Source organism: Macaca mulatta, chromosome 10, assembly GCF_049350105.2.
Source record: "Macaca mulatta isolate MMU2019108-1 chromosome 10, T2T-MMU8v2.0, whole genome shotgun sequence".
NCBI classification, from domain to species: domain Eukaryota; kingdom Metazoa; phylum Chordata; class Mammalia; order Primates; family Cercopithecidae; genus Macaca; species Macaca mulatta.
In genome coordinates, this window is record NC_133415.1 from 31,154,012 (window position 1) to 31,172,768 (window position 18,757).

Below are 18,757 nucleotides of genomic sequence, written 5' to 3' on the forward strand. Positions count from 1 at the left end.
AGTGGGTTGGCCAGGATAAAAAGTATCATCAAGATGCCTTTTCTCTCCTCTTCCCCACCCCAACTCCCAGAGCTGATCTGTCTCCCTACTCCAGGCTTTCATGCCCTGTTTTGATTACTGTCAGCTTTCCAGAGTGAAAGGATCTCTCTTTTAAATGTTAGCTCCTGAAATAATGATCTGAGAATAGGGATTTTTATTTTAAGGGACCATTTTTTTTTTCTTTTTTGACATAATTTACCTACCAGAGAAAAGAAAAACCCCACCTTTAAAAAGTATATAATTTAGTTGTTTTCAGTATACATTAACAAAGTTTTGGAACCACCACCACTGTCTAATCCTCTAATCCCAGAACATTTTATTACCTCAAAAAGCAACCCCACTCCCGTTAGCAGTCACTCTCCATTTCTTCCCTCCCCCAGAATGTAGCAACCAGCCTCTATCTCCTTTAACAATGTAGAACCAGCCCTACTTGACTCTGAGTGTGCAAGTGTTCTTTTGCACTCTTGTTTGCTTACATTTCTGCATGCATTTTACTATTTTGTATCAGGATTTATTTATTTATGTGTTTGGCATTGATTTCATAACATCAATTTCGAGAGTAATCATTGTCAATTTTTAATTTTTTTGGCTGGGTCCGGGTATGTGTCTTCTCATTCTCTTCCTACATTCTAGATCTTTCTTTTTTCTTCTTCCTGCTATTTATTTCTTTAGTTAGTTTTAGAGACTGGGTCTCTGTTGCCCAGGCTAGACTGCAGTGATCATAGCTCACTGCAGCCTCCAACTCCTGGGCCCCTTCCTCCCTCAGTTCAGCCTCCCGAGTAACTGGGACTACAGACAGGAGCCATCATGCCCAGCTAATTTTTAAAATGTTTTGTGTTAATGGAGACTACTTTCTGTGTTGCCCAGGCTGGTCTGAAACTCATAGGGGCAAGCCATCCACCTGCTTCAGCTTCCCCAAATGCTGGAATTACAGGTGTGAGCCATCATGCCTGACTTTTTGTGGACTTCTGATTCTGTAAAGCCGTCTCCTTTTCTCTTGAGCCTGGATGGTTTGTACTTAACACTCCCAGCTCCTTCCTGGGCTGCCCTTTAAAATTTGCTTGCTGTGTTCCTTGCAGTTGAGTCTTATCTTTGTTCTTTGTTTATAATGTGTTTATTTTCTTGGGTTTTGAAGGCGGCATTCTGTACCATTTCTCAGCTTAGCTCTTCCCAGAGTTCTGTTGTGTAGGACTTTCTGGGCACATTCTTGTATAATGGAAAGAACATAGAATTTAGAAGAATGAATAAGGGTTAATCCTAGCTCTGTTTTTGGGTGACTGGCTAAGTCACTTAGACTCTATGGTAGTACTTTTAACTATTTTAAAGTCCTATGTAGTTATCATGTTCTAGAAATTAGCATATATATGTGTGTGTGTATATATATATATACACACACACACATATATATATTTTTTTTGTGATGGAGTTTTGCTCGATCTTGGCTCACTGCAGCTCTGCCTCCCTGGTTCAAGTGATTCTCCTGCCTCAGCCTCCCAAGTAACTAGGATTACAGGCATGCAGCACCATGCCTGGCTAATTTTATATTTTTAGTAGAGGCAGGGTTTCACCATGTTGGTCAGGCTGGTCTCGAACTCCTGACCTCAAGTGATCCATCCGCCTCGGTCTCCCAGAGTGCTAGGATTACACCATGAGCCACCGCTCCCAGCCTCATAATTTTTGTATCTAACGAAATATAAGGAAAACTGGCCAGGCCTGGTGACTCATGCCTGTAACCCCAGCACTTTGGGAGGCCAAAGCAGGTGGATCACTTGAGGGCAGGGATTCGAGACCAGCCTGGCCAACATGGCGAAACTCTCTCTCTGCTGAGGTGGCGGGCACCTGTAATCCCAGCTACTCGGGAGGCTGAGATGGGAAAATCTCTTGAACCCGGGAGGCAGAGGTTGCAGTGAGCCAAGATTGCACTACTGCATTCCAGTCAAGGCGAGATTCTGTATCAAAAAAAAAAAAAGGAAAAGAAATATAAGGAAAACTAGTGCAGAGTTTACAATTATCAACAAAAAGCATAAGAATGATGATTATTAAATTTAATTATTTAAGGGCCAGGTGTGGTGACTCACCCCTATAATCCTAGCACTTTGGGTGGCCAAGGCAGGCAGATCACTTGAGACGAGGAGTTTGAGACCAGCCTGCCCAACATGGTGAAACCCCATCTCTACTAAAAATATGAAAAAATTACAGGGTGCCTGTAATCCCAGCTACTTGGGAGGCTGAAACAGGAGAATCGCTTGAACCTGGGAGGTGGAGGTTGCAGTGACCAGAGGTCGCGCCACTACATTCCAGCCTGGGTGACAGAGCGAGACTCCATCTCAAAAAAAAAGAAAAAGTAATTATTTAAAATTATATTAAAATAACGAAAAAATGAGATTGGAGATGAAAGTGATAAAAATCTAGATGGTAGTGACACTGTTTGTATTTGTATTGAATTTATGAAACAAGTTCATATACCTATTCATCCAAGTAACCTTATATGTGAGATAAGTATTCTTTACATTTTACAGAGGAAGATACTGAGGTTCAGTGAGGTTAAGATAATTGCCCGAGGTTACAAGCACAGAGCTGTGACTGTGCAAGAACTTGAATTCAGGTTTCAGGACTTCCAAGACTAAGGCTTTGTATCTTGACCCAAAATAAAAGTTGAATAGTTTTAAGGTGATTTCTTCAAATATACTCTATCACATAAGTAGGTTTTCGGGAGTGAGTGAAGACGGCACAAGTTTGAACATTCGTCCTGGAGATCATCTGTTACTCTGAATGTATCGTGGGTTAGTGTTGTGGGCATAGCTGCTATCTGGGGGCAGGTTGAAAAGCTGCCACATTGCCACTGTCATCCTACGGAATACTAGTCAAACAGAATTATGAGTTCTTGTGAAATTACTCAAATTTTTTTATTTCTCAAGTTACAGTGGAAATCTTATTTCTGAAATAAGTTTCTTTTCTTCCCATATTGTCTCCTCACTTGCACTCTTGAGCAGTAAATACATCTGTTCCAAACACAAGCAAAGACCTAGACAGAGAAATAACTGCCAGAGTCAGTGGCAATGTTGCAGCTTTTCAGCCTGCCCCCAGATAACAGCCACGCCCACAGCACTAACCCACTGCATATTCAGAGTAACAGATGATCTGCAGGACGACTGCTGAAACTCCTGCTGCCTTCACTCACTCCAGAAAACCTACTGAAGACCCGAGGAATGGAGGACTAGATTGACGAATTGGGAAGTCACTGGGAACCAAGGCAGTACTTCTGACATTCTCTGTGGAGCAGCAGGCCTTGTTTCTGCAGTCCAGATCTGTCTACTGCTTGGCTCTTCTCTCTCTGCAGAATGAAGTCTGGGTGCATGTGGTCCATCCCAGCATTCCCAGTTATGCAACCAGATAGTCTTCTGCCAGCCAGCCTGGCCCCTTGGAGTCTCTATGCTCCAGTTCCAGGCTCTCTGAGAAGAGCTAGTTGGCCCAGCTCTGCCTTAGAATGGACTCTTGTCTGGGCTGGGTAGTACCTCATCAGCTGTGGCCAGGAGCAGTACTCTCATCAGCACAGACAAAATGGGACAGATCCCTATTGGGTAAAGGTGATATGGGCTGGGGTAAATACCCTGAAAGGTGTGTCTGTCACAGAAAACTGCCTGGGAGAACTCTGTCAAGTTCCAGGCTCCACTGTCCAGGGGTTTTGTTCAGTCAATAGGTACAGAATAGAAACTAAGTGTCTACATGTTTAAAAAGCTCCCTGGATGAGTCTGATGCCTCCTCATATTTAGAAATCACTTTAATATGTGTAAGTAAATTAATGTGTATTTGTGTTTGCATGAGGAAATAATGGAAAGATAAGCAACTAATAAAAATGGTAATGGGTGGAGATTGATGAGGCTGGCGAGGATGGGGGAGCAAGATCTCTCTTTCTTACACACACACACACACACACACACATTTTAAACAACTTAAAAATTTAAAGAAACACTTCAACTTAACAATTAGAAATCAAAATCAAAACAATGATTTTAAAATTGAATATACTGAGGACCAGAAGGTGCATTGTATCTGGGACCAGGTTTCTCATCTGTGAAGTAATTCCAGTTTTTGGTATCAGTCACTTAAATGTAATTTGTTTTTCCTCATCAGCATAATCCCATAGAAGTTCATACTGGTAGGCAGGAGAAGGGAATAGATCCCAAAGGGAATTGGAAGAATTTGGGTTCTATTGTTTTGTCTTTGTTCTGTAGAGAAGGTACTTGCACGGTAGACCTAAAACCATGAGATATGGGCCCAGGACAAAGTGAGCTGAGAAGAAAAGGGTTGGTGCAGTAACTCTCCATTTTAGTTGAGCTTTGGAATCACTTGGGGTCCTTTAAAAGATAAAATCCCAATTCATATATGCACATACGCACAGTCCGGGACAGTTCTTCTTAGGGATTTTTTTGTTGTTTTGAGACAGGGTCTTCCTCAAACTCCTGGGCTAAAACAGTCCTGCTGCCTTAGCCTCCCAAATAGCTGGGATTACAGGTGTGAGCCACTGCATTTGGCTCGTCTGATTTTTTGTTTGTTTGAGACAGTGTTTTGCTCTTGTTGCCCAGGCTGGAGTGCAGTGGCGCGATCTTGGCTCACTGCAACCTCCGTCTCCCAGGTTCAATCGATTCTCCTGCCTCAGCCTCCCAAATAGCTGGGATTACAGGCGCTCACCACTGTGCCTGGCTAGTTTTTTGTGTTTTTAATAGAGACGAGGTTTCATCACGTTGGCCAGGCTGGTCTCGAACTCCTGACCTCAGATGATCCAACCGCCTTGGCCTCCCAAAGCGCTGGGATTACAGGCGTGAGCCACCGCACCTGGCCTTGTCTGATTTTTTTCATGATTAGAATGAGGTTATGCATTTTTAAGTGCTGTGCCCTTCTCAGCACACCGTATCTGAGAATTCATGATGTTGCCGTGTCTTAGATGTTAATCATTTGGTTAAGGTGGTATCTGCCTGTTTATCCTTTTACAACTATTGTCGTAGATATCTTAGGGGATGTACTCTGAGACTGTGATCAGTTTTACTCACTAATTTTAGCATCCATCCATGGGTCTTATCTGCAACTATTAGTGTGGTTTTTGCCTAAGTCTGATTTTTCCCCCCAATTTCCTTCATTCCTTCTGTATTAATTGGAGTGCATCTGTAAGGAAGAGCTATCCTCCCTCTCATGTATTCACTTGTTTATGTAGGTGTGGATTCATGGATGCATGTTTTTTTCTATGGACTTAGTCTAATACTGTGATTTATTTTGTTGCTCAGATTGTTAGAAATTTCAGCTTTTGTTTGCTCTTTCAGATTGGCATCTAGGCCCTTTCTTTTTTGTTGTTGTTGTTGTTGTTGTTGTTGTTGAGACAGAGTCTCGCTTTGTCACCCAGACTGGAGTGCAGTGGCCGGATCTCAGCTCACTGCAAGCTCCGCCTCCCGGGTTCACGCCATTCTCCTGCCTCAGCCTCCCGAGTAGCTGGGACTACAGACGCCCGCCACCTCGCCCAGCTAGGTTTTTGTATTTTTTAGTAGAGACGGGGTTTCACCGTGTTAGCCAGGATGGTCTCGATCTCCTGACCTTGTGATCCGCCCGTCTCGGCCTCCCAAAGTGCTGGGATTACAGGCTTGAGCCACCGCGCCCGGCCCAATCTAGGCCCTTTCAATAGCTCTGTCCCCTAGGCTGGAGTGCAATGGCATGATCTCGGCTCACTGCAACCTCCGCCTCCTGGGTTCAAGCAATTCTTCTACCTCAGCCTCCTGAGTAGCTACGATTACAGGTGCCCGCCACCACGCCGGGCTAATTTTTTTATTTATTTAGTAAAGGAATGTATTTATTTAGTAAAGGAGGAGTTGCACCATGTTGACCAGGCTGGTCTCAAACTCCTGACCTCAAATGATCCACCCACCTCGGCCTCCCAAAATGGGATTACAGCCTGGCTGTCAGTATGCTTTTAAGTGTGCTCATTGCTACCGGGTGTCACTGCTTCTAAGTCTTCTCAGCAAACAGAACTAGGAAATAGGCTTATGTATACTCAGCTACATATTACACATGTATCTATGTTTATTTCTGTGTATGTCTGTGTATATGTTACAAATGAGTTCATACTGATATCTCATTCTAATCCAACACTGTATGGTTTATTTTAGCCTTCCCCCATATTTGTAATTATTTTGCCAATTATTAGGCTGTCATTATCCTTCATTTTTTAAAACTTACTTTTTCAGTACCACTGTCAATATGAATTAGTGTCAGAATTGCTAACCCATATCTTTGTGAGAAACACAAATTTACTAACTAGGTAACAGGATTTGTGTTACAGTTTTTATGGCTTTGTTTAGCTTTACGATATTCAGTCAAAATAGGTTTTCAAAGTTTCTTCCTCATGCTCTTCAGTGTATTTATGTTATTCGTTTGTAATGCAGTTAGATTCGCTTGTTATTGTTTGTATTCTGAGTTTTTAAATTTTTTTAGTATGTGCTACATTACTCTGGTTTGGAGTCATCTATACAAAAGATATACTCAGAGAAGTAATCACCCCTTCCTTATCCCTACCATCCATTCCCATTTCCTTTTATCCCTTTCCCACCTATCCCTTGTGGGTAGCTGATCTCTTTAGTTTCTGGTTTATCCTTCCTGTATTTCTTTTGTACAAATAAGCAGATATCTGTATGTGTTCTTATTCCCATTTCTTATATGAAGGATAGCATAGTCTAAATCTTTTTTTACTTTGCTTTTTTCACTTAACAATGTATCTTGGAATTCATTCTGTGTCAGTTCTTAGACATCTTAGAATGATTTTCATTTATTTTTACTGCTGCATAATACTCCATGTGGATATACCATAGTGTCTTCAGTCTCCTCCAATGTGTGGGCATTTAGATTGTTTCCAGTATTTTGCAATTACAAATAGTGCTACAGTGGATAACCTTGTGCATATGTGTTTTTTTTTTCTCCCATATAATTGGAGGTGTACCTTCAGAGTAGATTTTTTTTTTTGTTTTTTTGTTTGTTTTTTGTTGTTTGTTTTTTGTTTTTTTGGTTTTTTTTGAGAGGGAGTCTCGCTCCGTCGCCCAGGCTGGAGTGCAGTGGCGGGATCTCAGCTCACTGCAAGCTCCGCCTCCCGGGTTTACACCATTCTCCTGCCTCAGCCTCCGGAGTAACTGGGACTACAGGCGCCCACCACCTCGCCTGGCTGTTTTTTGTATTTTTTTTTTTTTTAGTGGAGACGAGGTTTCAACGTGTTAACCAGGATGGTCTCGATCTCCTGACTTCGTGATTCGCCCGTCTCAGCCTCCTAAAGTGCTGGGATTACAGTTGTTTTGTTTTTTTGAGACGGAGTCTCGCTCTGTCACCCAGGCTGGAGTGCAGTGGCGCGATCTCGGCTCACTGCAAACTCCACCTCCCGGGTTCATGTCATTCTCCTGCCTCAGCCTCCCGAGTAGCTGGGACTGCAGGCTCCCGCCACCATGCCCAGCTAATTTTTTCTATTTTTTAGTAGAGACGGGGTTTCACCATGTTGGCCAGGATGGTCTCGATCTCCTGACCTCGTGATCCGCCTGTCTCGGCCTCCCAAAGTGCTGGGATTACAGGCGTGAGCCACTGCGCCTGGCCAGAGTAGATTCTTAGAAGTAGGTTTGCTGGGTTAAAAGATGTACACATATATAATTTTGTTAGGTATTGCCCAATTCCCCTCCAGAAGAGTTGTACAGTTTGCATTCCCACCAGCCATATATGAAAACTTCCTTGCATATATTTTAAAACACATACAGATGAATGATTATCAGTTTTGTTTAGGATCTTCCTTTCCTTCTGCAATTCCTCTTCTATCATGACAGGTTACAAAAGAAACCAACTGCAACTTTTTCATGAAAAGAAGTAAAATTAGTTTTCCAGAGCTGACTGAAGATTTTCTTACTGGCATTTAAAAGTTATAATTATGTATTACATTTTTCCACTTTACCTAGTTTAGCATCTGTTATATAACATCTCACCACCTGCTTAGTTGTGCAGGCAGTTCTTTTCAGTTTAGATAGTAATACTGAATACTGCAAGTTTAAACATTTTCCCCCTCTTAGAGAGTCATTTTCCTCATTTCTGAGACAGGTGTTTAATATTTCTGAAAGTAAAGCAGTTCAGAAAATATTTGCATTTCTTCACTCTATTGTTTCGGTGACAGAGGTGGTCGTCTGAGCATCTCTTCCTTTGACTTGACTCGTTGGGTGCAGCTTACAAAAGCATGCCAGGGTCACCATGACAAAGTAGATCATCCTCTTTTATGACTATGGCTCCCTATCCTGCCCTCTCTCCCTGAGGTCCCCAGGCTTGAGACCCTCACCTTTATGTTTTCCCGGTGTGCTGGTCCTCTGTGGCCTTGCTCTGGATTCTGTCTGCTAACCTCCCCACTCTGACCAGATTGTCTCAGTTCTCCTGATCCCTCAACTCCCGCTGTACAGGAACCCTACTGTTTATTTTGTCTGATCTTGCTCAGACTGCTGATACATGCTGGAGAAAATCACTTTAATTGTCATGATTGGCAGCACTAAACATCTCTGGATTCTTTCTGCTGAGTCTTCAATGTGTTCTTTTAACTTGTCCCCATTCGGGTCCCTTTCTCACCTTCCCTGTGCCTGGTTTGCTTTCACATCTTTTGCCTTCCAGCCTGCTCTCCCATACTCCCACACCTCATTTACAACACATACTTGCCTTATTTCAGGAGAGACAGGTTTTGACTTATCCTGAGGAAATAGATCTAAGTAGCCAGAACTATAGGCTACTTTGGGAGGCAGTACATTTTCTATATCATGATCATTATTATTATTTTTCTTGTCCTTACTGCCTGCCTTCTTCAGCTTCTTTTCAATTGACCTGTTCGAATCTGGCTCAATCATGAACCTGAACTTGGTTGATCACCACAAGAGGCTGTGGCCAAGGACTATTGGCCTATATAAGGTGTCATGGTTCAGAACATGGGTTTTGGGGGCAGCACACCTGAATTTGAATCTCAGTTCTGTTAACTACTAGGTATGTAATCATGAACAAGTTAATTGACCCTCCATTCTGCCTCAGTTTCTTCATCTATAAAGTAGGGGTTATGCTTCATAGGGTTGTGGTGAAGATAATACAAGAATTTTTCTTAAGTTCTTAGCACTGTGCTAATGACTATGATCATTATGATTAAATGTGGTCCTTCCTCATTTTCTCACTCTACCTCAGGTCACTTAATGCTCTTGGTGTGTGTTGATATTACTTCTAGTTGTTGTCATAACTCACTGCCAGCTGGTCTCACCCAGACCATTGTAAAGTTCTTTTCCACTGAAAGTGGGAGGAAATAATTGAGGAGAAAGGAAATGTAGGGAAGTGATCAAGAAGTGGGTATCCCATCTATTTCATCAGGGTCTCCTTTTCTTTCTCATGGCGAGTTCAAAACACTTCTAAGTAGTAACTGCTTTGCGTTAGAGAGTATCTGTTACCAAGTCTCACTTTGGGCTACCCTAGCATGCTTTAAGTAAAACAAAGCTGCTTGGTTATGGATTTTTAAGATGATGGATAGTCACAATACTAAATCCTGATAGTGTATCTTAGATCAAGTAAAATAGACTTATTTTTCCTATTCATGAAGAGAGAAATGTTTTTCATACTTCTTTAATAATTTGGGTACTACAGTTCACCAAAAATTTGTGGAACCTTTTCTGAATATGTCAGTACAAGTCTTCCTCTATGTCAGTGTCTATGCATACACATGTATAACTGAGTGTGGGGGTTTTTTTTCATTCTCTTTATCCATATTTTTTGTTTTGTGCTGCTTATGTTTGGATGTAGCCTGAACATGAAATAATGGAATCTTCTTTTTGTAACTTGGCCAACATTATCAAAGCATATATGTAGGAAATAGGACTAAAACTCAGACCTCCTGATTTGAAGCTCAGTGTTCTTTTCTGATGTTACTTCCTTTTTAGGGTATCACATGATAAATGTGATTAATAATAATAAGTAAAATAATTTTTTTTTTTTCTTGAGATGGAGTCTTGCTCTGTCGCCCAGGCTGGAGTGCAGTGACATGATCTCAGCTCACTGCAACCTCCACCTCTTGGGTTCACGCCATTCTCCTGCCTCAGCCTCCCGAGTAGCAGGGACCACAGGTGCCCGGCACCATGCCCGGCTATTTTTTTGTACTTTTAGTAGAGATGGGGTTTCACCATGTCAGCCAGGATGGTCTTGATCTCCTGACCTTGTGACCGCCCGCCTGAGCCTCCCAAAGTGCTGGGATTACAGGCGTGAGTCACCACACCCGGCCAAGTAAAAAAAATTTTTTTTTTTTTTTTTTTTTTTTGAGGCAGAGTTTCGCTCTGTCTCCCAGGCTGGAGTGCAGTGGCCGGATCTCAGCTCACTGCAAGCTCCGCCTCCCGGGTTTACGCCATTCTCCTGCCTCAGCCTCCCGAGTAGCTGGGACTACAGGCGCCCGCCACCTCGCCCGGCTAGTTTTTTTTGTATTTTTTAGTAGAGACGGGGTTTCACCATGTTAGCCAGGATGGTCTCAATCTCCTGACTTCGTGATCCGCCCGTCTCGGCCTCCCAAAGTGCTGGGATTACAGGCTTGAGCCACCGCGCCCGGCTGTAAAAAAAATTTTTAAAAGACCTTACAACTTTTTTTTGAAGACTTACTATCTTTTAGGCTGCATCTGCTTTTTCTATAATCTTCACAACCCCCAGACTTTCCTCATCTTCTAGCCAAGCAAATGGTTGCTCAGAGATACTAGGTAACTCAACTAGTGTCTCTCAGCTAGTGAGGGATAGGACCAGAATTGAAACCTTTTCTGGGTCTTTTAGCCTATTTTATTACTGAAGAAATTGACAAATGCATATGTAACCAACAAAACTTGTTCAAGCTCTGGGCTCTCCAGAGCACCTTTTCTAGAGAAGTTGCACACTTGTTAATGACCAGATTTTAAGCCATGGTACCTATAGTACGTTGGAACATTAGCTCTTAAAATAATTATAAATGCAAAGCATTTACTGTTACTGGTTTTATTGCTAAAATAACCTTAGGCTAGCTTTTAATTGTTCACGTAATGGTTTGCAGCATCTGAAAAAAAAAAACCTCTGCACTGTTTTTCTTGGTTAGTGAATTGTCAGAGAACCAACCTAAAGTAAGGAATACATTTTCTTTTTTTTTTTGGAATACATTTTCTTTTAAAGCAATCATTAGTATTATCTACCTATTTATTTTTGGAACATTAGTTTGGCTCAGTCTAACTTAGCATCTGAAGACAAGTTAATTTTTATCTGTGAAACAAAGTACTGTAGTTTCGTGTTCAGATAATTAAAGTTCACCAAAATGGGTGGCTTAGAGAACAGCTTAATAGCTTTCCCTAAAAATAACCCATTAAACAGTTGATAGGTAGCATTTTAGTTGCTACAGTATATGGTGCTTGTGCATGATGATAACGTTTGTCTAAATAAGGTGGATCTATTATCCACAAATATTGAGGCTCTACTATGAGACATGACTATAATGATGGGATGGAGAGGATGGGAAGAAAACCTAAAAATATTAGAAATTTTATGTCAAAGCCTTTGAAATGATTGTGGAAGGCTGGGCATTTATTCTAATGATACTGTCATTACTCAAAACTTGTTTGGAGAGCATTTATCTTGGAATTTCCTTGAATACAAGCTTATGAACCATGAAAGAATCAACCCGTTAATTTTGTAGCACAGCTAAATTTTTTAAAAAATCACCTTTTGAGATATAATTTATATGCAATAAAATGTATCTTTTTATGTGTACTGTTCAGTGAAATCTTGACACATGTATGTAGTTGTGTAACTGCCACCACAATAAAGATACAGAATATTTACATCACTTCAGAAAGCTTTTTTGGGCACCTTTGCAGTCAGTTTGTGCCTCAGGCAAGCACGGTTTTCTTTTCTTTCCTTTTTTTTTTTTTTTTGAGACGGAGTCTCGCTCTGTCGCCCAGGCTGGAGCGCAGTGGCCGGATCTCGGCTCACTGCAAGCTCCGCCTTCCGGGTTCCCGCCATTCTCCTGCCTCAGCCTCCCGAGTAGCTGGGACTACAGGCGCCCGCCACCACGCCCGGCTAGTTTTTTTGTATTTTTTAGTAGAGACGGGGTTTCACCGTGTTAGCCAGGATGGTCTCGATTTCCTGACCTCGTGATCCACCCGTCTCGGCCTCCCGAAGTGCTGGGATTACAGGCTTGAGCCACCGCGCCCGGCCTTTTTTTTGTTTTTTTAAGACGGAGTCCAGCTCTGTCACCCAGGCCGGAGTGCAGTGGCGCGATCTCCACTCATTGCAACCTCCCGCCTTTCAAGTTCAACCGATTCTCTTGCCTTGGCCTCCTGACTAGCTGAGATTACAGACCTGCACCACCACACACAGCTAATTTTTGTATTTTTGTTTTTTTTTGTTTGTTTGTTTGTTTGTTTGTTTTTGAGACGGAGTCTCGCTCTGTCACCCTGGCTGGACTGCAGTGGCCGGATCTCAGCTCACTGCAAGCTCCGCCTCCCGGGTTTATGCCATTCTCCTGCCTCAGCCTCCAGAGTAGCTGGGACTACAGGCGCCCGCCACCTCGCCCAGCTAGTTTTTTTGTATTTTTTAGTAGAGACGGGGTTTCACCATGTTAGCCAGGATGGTCTCGATCTCCTGACCTTGTGATCCGCCCGTCTCGGCCTCCCAAAGTGCTGGGATTACAAGCTTGAGCCACCGCGCCCGGCCAATTTTTGTATTTTTAGTAGAGATGGGGTTTCACCATGTTGGCCAAGCTGGTCTCAAACTCCTAACCATCATCCGCCCACCTCAGCCTCCCAAAGTCATAGGATTACAGGTGTGAGCCACTGCACCTGGCCACGGCTTTCTATCACTATAGGTTAGCTTCAGCTTTTCTAGAATCTCATATAAATGGGATTTAAAAGTTTGTTCTCTTTGTGTTTGGCTTCTTTCATTTAGCATAGTGTTTTTCAGATTTGTCCTTGTTTCATGGATTAGTAGTACTTCCTTTTATTGCTGAGTACTGTCCTGTTGCATGCATGTACCACAGTTTGTTTACCCTTTCCTTGTTAATTAACATTTGGGTTGTACCCAGTTTGGGGTTGTTAGGAATAAAGCTCCTACAGACATCTGTATATGAGAGTTTCAGCTTTGCTGCATCCTCCCCAACACTTGGTATTGGTCAGTTATTTTAGCCATTCTAATGGATATTTGGTTTTAATTTACATTTCCTTTATGACTCATTCGTCATATTTTCATATTTGTTGTCACAAAGGAAGTGTTTATTCTTTTGCCTATTTGTAATATTGCATTGTTTGTAGTCTTGTTTTGAAGTTTTAAGAGTTTTTTATGTATTCTAAATACAAGTCCTACATATTGCAATTTTTTTCTCCTATCTGCACAATTCATTTTTGACCCTGATGATCTTATCTGGCCTGCTCTGCTCACCGTCTCATTCATGGATCCCATTCAGTAGCCTTTCCCTTTCAGTCTTGGCTGTCTCTTTCCGTTTCCACCGTCACTACTCTTACACATTCCAAGGACTTTACCACTCCCTTCAGAGATGTGGTGGGTGGTTTTTTTTTTCTTTTTTTTTTTTAATTGTTTTACTGACTTGAGAGTGCTACTGGCAACCTGGTTAATTCTGGCTCATCCTTCAGTTCTCTGTTTAAATGCCTTCCTAATTTCCTTAAGAGAAGAAGAGCCTTCCATAAGCTTCTATTTTAAACTAAGTTTTCTAGTTATCCTTAATAACATTAATTATATAACTTGCATTTTCCTTAGCAGTTATCATAATGTATAATATAGTCATATATTTATGACAAATATGTTTATTAATATCTATGTCTCTCTCTCTTTTTTTTTTTTTTTTTGTGACGGAATCTCCCTCTGTCACCCAGGCTGGAGTGCAGTGGCACGATCTCAGCTCACTGCAACCTCTGCTTCCCTGGTTCAAGCGATTATCCTGTCTCAGCCTCCCAAGTAGCTGGGACTACAAATGCACGGCACCACGCACAGCTAATTTTTGTATTTTCAGTAGAGATGGAGTTTCACCATGTTGATCAGGCAGGTCTCGAACTCCTGACCTCAGGTGATCCACCCGCCGCAGCCTCCCAAAGTGCTGGGATTACAGGTGTGAGCCACCGCGCCCGGCCTCTGTGTCTCTTTATCTCCTCTCATATAGTTTAGTGAGGGCAGAGAGCATTCTATTTTTACTGCTTTATCCACAGTGCTTAACGTAATGTAGGTGATTATTTAATAAATAAAATTGACTTTAACATTTGAATGTTTTTAAAGTTATTTGATGCACATCCTTTTAGATCCCAAACTGACGTTTTTTTCTCTTGAATACAAACTTCTGTACTAGTTTCCTGTCCCTGCCATTTCCACTGCATCTATAAATTGCCCTTAAAACAAGAGTTCTCATCTTTTTTTTTTTTTTTTTTTTTTTTTTTTGAGACGGAGTCTTGCTTTGTCGCCCAGGCTGGAGTGTAGTGGCGCGATCTCGGCTCACGCAAGCTCCGCCTCCTGGGTTCACGCCATTCTCCTGCCTCAGCCTCCAAGTAGCTGGGACTACAGGCGCACACCTCCACGCCCGGGTAATTTTTTGTATTTTTAGTAGAGACGGGGTTTCACCATGTTAGCCAGGATGGTCTCGATCTCCTGACCTCGTGATCCGCCCTCCTAGGCCTCTCAAAGTGCTGGGATTACAGGCGTGAGCCACTGCGCCCGGCCTTTTTTTTTTTTTTTTTTTTTTTTTTTTTTTTTTTTTAATGCCGTGAATCCTTTAGGCAGTTAGTGAGACTTGTGGCTCCTTTTCAGATTAATGTTTTAAATGAATAAAATGTGAGATTACAAAGGGAGTCAGTTATACTGAAATACCACTTTTGAAAAATTAAGAAGCCTTTATATGTCCTTCTTTACTGATGCCGTAAATAGCAAGATCAGGCAGCAAGTCTAACAAGCGCTGTAATTTCAAAGTGTTGATGGGTGTAGATATTTCAAGAATTATAACTAGTCTCCCTATGTCTAGTTTTAGCCTCTTTAGTCAAGTTTTTTTTCTCTCTCTCTCTTTCTTTTTGAAATGGAGTTTTGCTCTGTCGCCCAGGCTGGAGTGCAGTGGCATGATCTTGGCTCACTGCACCCTCCACCTCCTGGGTTCAAGCAATTCTCCTGCCTCAGCCTCCCAGGTAGCTGGAATTACAGGAACCTGCTAATTTTTGTATTTTTAGTAGAGACAGGGTTTTACCATGTTGGTCAGGCTGGTCTCAAACTCCTGACCCCAGGTGATCCACCCTCCTCGGCCTCCCAAAGTGCTGGGATTACAGGCATGAGCCACCACACCCAGCCTCAGTCAGTTCTATACCCGTGTTTCTGATTCCCCTCCTCTCCCCTCCCTCCCTCTCCCCTCCCTTCTTCTGCCTTCCCCTGTCCTGCTTTCCCCGAGACAGAGTCTCACTGTGTCACCCAGGCTAGAGTGCAATGGCATGATCTTGGCTCACTACAACCACCGCCTCCTGGATTCAAGTGATTCTCCTGCCTCAGCCTCCCAAGTAGCTGGGATTACAGGCACGCACCACCAAGCCTAATTTTTGTGTTTTTAGTAGATATGGGGTTTCACCATGTTGGCCAGGCTGGTCTCGAACTCCTGACCTCTGGTGGTCCACCCGCCTCAGCCTCCCAAAGTGCGGGGATTACGGGCATAAGCCACCACATCTGGACTCTTCATTTTCTGTTATCGAAGTAAAGTACAGATTTCTCAGCTTTCCAGTAACATCACCTTTTGTTTTTCCCTGGACAGGTGTAAACTCCAGCCATATTGAACTATCCAGCACTGGTACTCAGCCTTCCATGCTTCAGCTCCTGTAGCTGCTTCTTCCTTAAGTGCTTTTTCATGTGCTGCCTATTAAAATCCTGCCTGCTTTTCAAGGCACCATTAATTACCACCTTCTTAGAGAGGTCCACAGATACTAACATAGAGCAGAGCCTGACAGATAATAAACACTCAATAAATTAGATACTATTAAATAAGAATTGTTGATAACTTCTTTTCAGTACCATCATTACCTGGCCAGTAAATAAACTATAAATATTTTGAGTAATATACATCTATAAACTAAGACAAAGCAGTATTTTCAGTACGTATAAGCAAGTTTAATGTAAAGTGAATGCATAAATGATTAATGTGTAGAATTTTGTTTTAATCTCAGTTTGAATGTTTATCAATTGTAATCAGAGCACAGGGAGAAAATGATTTCATGGGCAGATATGGACATTTCTTATTCTTCATACTTAATCACAAACCCCACCAGTCTATAAGATTGATTTCAAGTACTATCAGTCTTTTTTTGTAAAACAGAATCCTCAAGCTCCTAAGAACTCTGTTTTTTAATACCTTTAATATACTTAAATTGCTACTGAGTATATATGTCTGCCTCATATAAAATACACCAAAAACCGAAGTCTTCACATAGGAAGATGCAAGACTTGAAAGTACTATGTATTGCATTAACTATATTAACATTTGTTGCTTTTCACACAGTAGTAAATATGGTGTTGAAAGGAGGAGATGAGCAGGCACAGTGGCTCATACCTGTAATCCCAGCACTTTGGGAGGCTGAGGCGGGTGGATCACGAGGTCAGGAGTTTGAGACCATCCTGACTAACATAGTGAAACCCCGCTCTACTAAAAATACAAAAATTAGTCAGGCGTGGTGGCACGCACCTGCTACTCAGGAGGCCGAGGCAGGAGAATCACTTGAACCTGGGAGGCGGAGCTTGCAGTGTGCCAAGATCGCACCACTGTACTCCAGCCTGGGCAACAGAGCGAGACTCTCTCAAAAAAAAAAAAAAAAAAAAAAAGAATGCGGTAGCTGTATTGGAAGTGGTATAGCTGTGGGGATCAGGTTGGTTCATTGCTTTTTGAGCTTCTGTGGGCATTGGAGAACAATGGTAATGTCAAGTGCCCTATTGACAGGGTCAGGGCCATGGACAGACCTAAATATTTCTACAAAAACACAAGTACCTCCAGGATGTAGGGTGTTAGGAGAAATGATAGAACAAATAAACATCAGTGAAAGGAACTGTACCTTACCACAAAAGCAAAACTTTCAAATGAATAAAGTCTTAAGAATAAAGAATAGGCCAGGCGCAGTGGCTCATGCCTATAATCTCAGCACTTTGGGAGGCTGAGGTGGGTGGATCACTTGAGGTCTGGAGTTTGAGACCAGCCTGGCCAACATAGTGAAACTCTGTCTCTACTTAAAAAAAAAATTAGCTGGGCTTGGTGGCCTGTGCCTGTAGGTAGTCCCAGCTACTTGGGAGGCTGAAGCAGGAGAATCACTTGAACCTGGGTGGGTGAGATGACAGTGAGCCGAGATTGCACAACTGCACTCCAGCCTGGGTGGCAGCAAGATTCTGTCTTAAAAAAAAAAAAAAAAAAAAAAAAAAAAAGGAAAGAAAAGAAAAAGACATTTGAAATATCTTGGGTCACTTGAGCCTGGGGCCCATTAGTATTTCATGTATTTTGGGGCTAGGACAGGTGGAAGCTGAGTTGTCAGGACCAAAGTACTTCTGGCTAACAGCTTGTTCTTTATGGCATTTGTGGCCACCTGTAGGATTTTTGTTAGCATATCTTCGTTGACAGGCGTTAGATAAGGATACTGTTTTTTTCCTGCCCTGCAGTAAAGAACACATGAGCTGGTTGCAGCTGCAGTAAAGAACACATGAGCTATTTAGAACATATAGTTGTGCCCTTGAGGAATTTCATCTAATTGGATGGAGACTGCTTGAACAGGACCCTGCTGGGACGTGGGAGGTTTGTGAAATAAGCACCCATTTCTTGTGAGCCTACTATTTGCCCATTTATCCAGAGCTGTGGCTCCCCTCATTCTGAGTTGGCAGAAAGGGCTCCTTGCCTGCAGGTGACCCAGTGCACCATCCTCCCCATTCTTTCAACAAGCTGCTACCTGAGGAAATGTTGTAAAAATATAAATGTTGGCATGCTTAAAGTCTGCTTAGCATCCTTTGGTGGCTTCCCAGGATACAATTATGAAAATATAAATATGGCCTGGCTCTTGCCCACCCTCCAGCTTCCCCTGTCATGTTCCTGTGTGTCCCCCTCTCTGCAGACACTCTGTCACCCCAGGTTCCCACAGGCCTCTACACCACTGCCCCACATCTCTGCCTGGAATTTACTCTCACTTCTCTTCCCCCCCTAGTTAGCGATTGGAGCCTTCTCTTTTACCCTACCTGGTCCTGCAGCCTTCAGCCTCCCCTCCCCCCATCCCCGACCGTGGCTTTCATAACACCCTATGCCTCTCAGTTTTTCACCTGGATTTAAGTTTTTTTCCTTATCCTTGCCTTATCAGTCTTTAAAAAGTAGTCGTCCGCACTCCTGCTGTTCTCCCCATCCTCTCCATTTCCTTACTTGAACCAAAGTTACCACACATCGTCTGGTTGCATGCAGATTCAGTGAATGCTTTCCAGTTCTTACCTTTCTCATTCTCTCCTGTTTGAAACGCCTTCCTTCTTTGTCTTGGGAAGCACCACCCTTTTCTGGTTCTGCTACATGGTTAAGCAGAAGTACATGGACATGGCCTTTGGAGTTGGACAACAAAGGTCCTTTTTTTTTTTTTTTTTTGAGACAGCGTCTCGCTCTGTCGCCCAGGCTGGAGTGCAGTGGCACGACCTAGGCTCACTGTAA

At 42.6% G+C, this 18,757-nt stretch overlaps 1 protein-coding gene and 2 long non-coding RNA genes across 9 annotated transcripts in view; 1 reads left to right on the forward strand and 2 right to left on the reverse strand.

The window, feature by feature from the left end:
- The window catches only part of MAPK1 (mitogen-activated protein kinase 1), a 135,622-nt gene that overhangs the window by 29,925 nt on the left and 86,940 nt on the right, over positions 1–18,757 (forward strand). The window lies entirely within an intron of this gene.
- On the reverse strand, positions 237–16,918 carry LOC144331941 (uncharacterized). Its single transcript, XR_013399561.1, has 3 exons — positions 16,861–16,918; positions 3,221–4,195; positions 237–410 (listed from the first exon to the last, which is right to left on the reverse strand). It is a non-coding gene; the product is annotated as an uncharacterized LOC144331941 (long non-coding RNA).
- On the reverse strand, positions 1,021–2,023 carry LOC144331938 (uncharacterized). Its single transcript, XR_013399558.1, has 2 exons — positions 1,830–2,023; positions 1,021–1,493 (listed from the first exon to the last, which is right to left on the reverse strand). It is a non-coding gene; the product is annotated as an uncharacterized LOC144331938 (long non-coding RNA).